Source organism: Papaver somniferum, unplaced genomic scaffold, assembly GCF_003573695.1.
Source record: "Papaver somniferum cultivar HN1 unplaced genomic scaffold, ASM357369v1 unplaced-scaffold_57, whole genome shotgun sequence".
NCBI lineage: Eukaryota > Viridiplantae > Streptophyta > Magnoliopsida > Ranunculales > Papaveraceae > Papaver > Papaver somniferum.
In genome coordinates, this window is record NW_020648415.1 from 154,781 (window position 1) to 159,672 (window position 4,892).

At 37.3% G+C, this 4,892-nt stretch overlaps 1 long non-coding RNA gene across 1 annotated transcript; it reads left to right on the plus strand.

The window, feature by feature from the left end:
• Window positions 1–3,143: 3,143 nt before the first annotated feature.
• On the plus strand, window positions 3,144–4,099 carry LOC113343306. Its single transcript, XR_003357148.1, has 3 exons — window positions 3,144–3,385; window positions 3,616–3,679; window positions 3,881–4,099. It is a non-coding gene; the product is annotated as an uncharacterized LOC113343306 (long non-coding RNA).
• The last annotated feature ends 793 nt before the right edge of the window (window positions 4,100–4,892 follow it).

The window sequence follows — 4,892 nt, forward strand, 5'->3', positions numbered from 1 at the left end:
CAGGCTTCACCACTTTTTATGTTCGTTGAGTCTATAGTGGTGCTTAGATCAGCTATAAGTTAGAATTAGCTAGGATCAGATATATGAATAAGTTAGTTGGTCATGACTGATCATCGAAATCAGTGGGTTTTTTTTTTAGTCTTAAATAGGGCAAATACTAATAAGAGAAGCCTAAATTACTGAGGAAAGTGAGGTACATAATCATGGATGTCCGACCGAAATAGAGTACAAAATTTCCATTTTAACGTGTGGAAAGACTAGCAACATTATTAAAAAAATTCAGTTTCAGTATGGAAGGAAAGAGTAGCAGCTGCTGCTAGATGGTGGTGCAATTTAATTCAGGGCATGAAACCGCCAATTCATAATCATCATGGAGATGAGAAAAACCTTGAAACCTCAATCCATATTTAATAGGTGTGAAGGTTGGGCCTCATCTGGCTATTGAGCTTGCCCTTGTAGTCTTTGGTACCCCGTCATATCTTCAAAAGCTAATAAAGCCTAAATTGATATCTCCCGGATGTTTTTGTTGTTCGGAAAGTAATTTGTTGTAATCTTCAGGTTACTTATGATTGGTCTCTTTAGTTTGATAAGCATCAGCGTTAATTTAGATAAGTTCAGTTTAGGTAGGATAAAAATTCAGTCAAATTGGTCATACTTATTTTCGAGTAATAGTGGTCCATGTGACGATCGACGACATCAACGAGTCACATGTTTCACTGTGCTAAAAATTCCGCAGCAGGCATCTGTAGTCAGGGAAAGTGGTTTTGCTTATTGCGACTAGTATGTAACAGAGAAGTTAATAATAATATCCAATTAACATCAATTCACTGTAAATCACATGGAGGACCATTTTCGTGGGATATATATCTTGGTTCAGTTTGCTGTCTAGTATTACCATGTGGATCATGATACATCCCATTTCTTTGACACCATCAGTAAAAAATAAAGAAAATCAACTACTAATCTAGTAGCATCACAGAATATATTTATACTTTTCCAATACACTTCTTAGAGTATTGGGTGCTATCTTGCATGCAGCCATGTACGTACCCAAAGCTGCAAAGCCATGGGATAATATGTTAAGAGGAATAAGGATTAAAGGATGGATGCTCCTCTTGGGCTGTGAAAGGGGTAAAAATGTTTCTGCAGATCAGTAGATATCCCTATCGTAAAATTTGCATAAAGAGTGGTAAAATAGATTACTGAGCAAACTAGAGAGTTACCATGTGAAGTTATTATTACTGTCATATATGCAGTCTCACATGTGTACGACGTGAAGCTTTTACTGATCGGTAGAAAATCAGTCAATTACTACTGCCCCATTTCTATAATTGTGGATATTTTAAACTTACATAAGAAAGCTAATGACGCCAACAATCCACACCTAAAAAGAAAAGGAAAAGATGACTCATTTGGAGCAAAAGAAATTGAAAGGATCTGGCTAGCGCAAGTTAATTAACAAGCTCTAACCCATCATTGATAAGGATCTAGCTCTAGCGCAAGTTGATGAACGCCCAACCAGAATCATTTAAGACTCACATTCATGACTGAAATTTCCTATTCAAAATCCGAAAGAAGATACGCCCATCCTCATCTATAAAAGAACACTATGCATTCTCTATTCCATCACCCCACAACTAAACCCAGTTCTACTACTTTATGCTAGTAACCATTTCCAATGTCTCTCTCCTACTTAGGCACCACAACAATCTCCTCTCCCACCACCACAATAAACACTTGCAGATCTGTATGTCTTTCAAACCGCACACCATATACCTGTTGTGAACTTAACCAACAAAATCCAGAACCTACACGCAATGGCGCTGTTGATAAGAGAAATGTGCTCTTAGGCCATTGTTGATAAGAGCAGCCGTGCTTCCATATAATAGAATATATGAAAGCACCGTTGTTGTTGCTAACAATGCTTTTGGAGATCCACTACGACCGTTTAACTCTTCAACTTGTCACCTCGCAACCGATGATGAAACCAAAGAAAAAATTGATGGTTGTCCACGTTATTCCACTACGACTTCAAACCACCATCAGCCGGAGATCCATTGCGACTCCGAAAACCTGCCCACAAGTATAATTCTGATGACATTGCAAAATTTGAGGCGGCCATTACTAAGATGAAATCATTACCAGATGACCATCCATGGAGCTTCAAGCAACAAGCTGCCATTCACTGCACTTACTGTAATGGAGCTTTTGATCAGTTGAACACAAAAATCCAACTTCAAGTTCATGGAAGTTAGGTTTTTGTATTCAACTGATCAAAAGCACATCCCTTCCATGGCATCGGTATTATCTCTACTTTTGGGAGAGAATTCTTGGAAAACTCATATGTGATGATACTTTTGCTATCCCTTATGTGGTCTTCATGACCAGATCTGAGGAGGTTATTATTGTTTGTAGTATTTTAGTTTAGGCTATTCGGCTTCCCTATCTTCTTCTCTGATCTTTTTTTTTTTTTTGCTATTTTTCCTTTATCCCTTTCGAAATCGGAATCACAACTTCATCAATAGTTTAGGTTGATTATGAGTGTTTGAGATCATGATGGACCAGTTGGGGTTTTTAGTTTGCATCAAAGCAAACGATTTCATCGCTACGATTTCAGATGGAAGTATTCTAAGCAGAGGGTGGCGGTGATTGCTGGGAGACCTGCTTTACCTAAATCATCCCTTTTTTGATGATTTCACTGGGATTTCTGTGCTTATGCAGAGAAGAATTCATCATGGGGTTCTTGATCTTGTTACTGGGTTCCTACTATTGTAAAAGAGTTGTGGTTCTTTTTTGTGCTAATCCATAAAAAAGAACAAGTTCTGTTTCAAAATCACTGAGTTCTTCACACTACTTGCTTACAGGGAAGAAAAAGTGGCGACGATTTTGTAACGGTGGTTGGAATTATGATTTGGATGGGTTCCGGTGGATGTGGCGGCAGGATTAGGGAATAAACTCTACCCAAATTTGTAACACGAGTATGAGGAAGAACATACAAGTACAACCATTCATCATTCACAAAACCCCTATCCGGATTAATTCCCCAGGATTCTTGAACACCAAATATAAGGATTACCAAAAGCAAAAACTTCATTCATACGCATTTCAACTAAATTAGTTTCAGTGAAATCTGGCTCCTTGCTTTTCAGAGGAATGCAAGTTCATATGTCGCAGCAAGTTCCATTGAAGAAAGCAGACCCTTGATTCCTATTACCCTAATAAATCCTAGCCGTCAAAAACTAAAACCCTAACTACTTAAACTCAGCAGCTTCGCTCAAATCTCTTTTCTTCTTTCGCTTCTCTCACTCTCACCAGTTGCCTCCGCCACTGCTCAGTACTCACCACCTACATCACCACCTCTCCATCGAGAGCACTACCACCTCTAGTAAGCAGTTTCCTATTTTATTTCTCCTCCTCTCGTTTCGTCTTTAGATTTTCTTTTTTTTTTTCTTTTTCTTGCATTTCTAGGGTTTCTTCTTCTGTTTGGGTTTAGGGTTTCAATTTGTTGAAGTAAACCAACCGATAGATTTCTTTTTAATTTCTGTTTATCAAACGATTTTTGTTGTCAATCGATATGGGTTTTAATTATTTTTTCTGTTTTTTCTTTATATGCAGAAAGACTGAGAGGAGCAGCAGGAGTTCTTCATCTGTATAGTTGCGTTAATACTTTGAGGAGCAGGTAACAGATTTTTCTTTTCCATCCAGAGATTTTTCTTTGTTTTTATTGATGTTCATGTCATGTGCTCTAGAGTTGTTCTCTTAATCCAGGATATATGGGATATTTGCAAGTGTTCATGTTTCAGTTTTGTAGGCTCCTTTAGCCGGTTTATTTATTCATGTGTTCCCCAAGACTCATCCCTGCTGCTTTTGGTTTGCACAGTTAACAGACGTTTGTTCTCAAACCTTATTTCCTCAAAAGGGAGCGCAGAAAAGCATGGGATAATTTGGAAAAATCTTTTAGCCGGTTTATTTATTCATGTGTTCCCCAAGACTCATCCCTGCTGCTTTTGGTTTGCACAGTTTACAGACGTTTGTTCTCAAACCTTATTTCCTCAAAAGGGAGCGCAGAAAAGCATAGGATAATTTGGAAAAATCTTCAGCTCAGGTGTGATTTTATCTGTTTTGTATTAATCTTTCCTTACATTTGCATGTGCTCCATGCATGTTTTTTTAATACTTTAGTCAGTAGGAATCTTGAAAAACCAAATTCCTAGTTCTGATTAAGGTTGTAGGAATCTTGTTCTTCCGAGAACAAGATATATATATATATATTTTCTCGGTTCTTATTAAGTGGTCACAGAACGGCTCCAGTATGGCTCATTATACTGTATGGTATAATTGAAATCTGTTACCATCAAATATATAACTCAACTAATTAGTCCTAGTCGTTGTAGTCATCGGTGTTGTTTTAGTCTCGCTAGTGTTTTCAGTTTAAAACTTTAAATGTATTAGGGACTCTATCCCTGCATTGTTTGTGTGTTCTTAAAACATGTACGAACTGCTTCTTTAAGAAATTTAACTGCTTCAATTTGTTGTTACTTCATGGCTCTTTTTAAGTTTAAGTATGCTTATGCGCCTCTCTCCATTGGACCCGTTGTGCAGCCCTAGTTCTTAGTTATGTATCTCAATTGTGAAACTTTTTTATTTTTTTAATCTCGATTATTTTGACTATGGAATCTGTTAGTTGGAACCTAGCATTGTTGGAATAAGATAAGCACCAGTGTTCATTTAGAATTATCTGATCACCTGTAATCTGTACATGCAGTACAAAGTTTGTTGTACTATTCTACTTGTGCCCTTTCTTGATATACGACTTGTATGATGAAACCTAGGGTTTCAACTAATGTTTCCTGCTTTTTCGTTAATTTGATCTTGATTTTGTTCTACTTATCT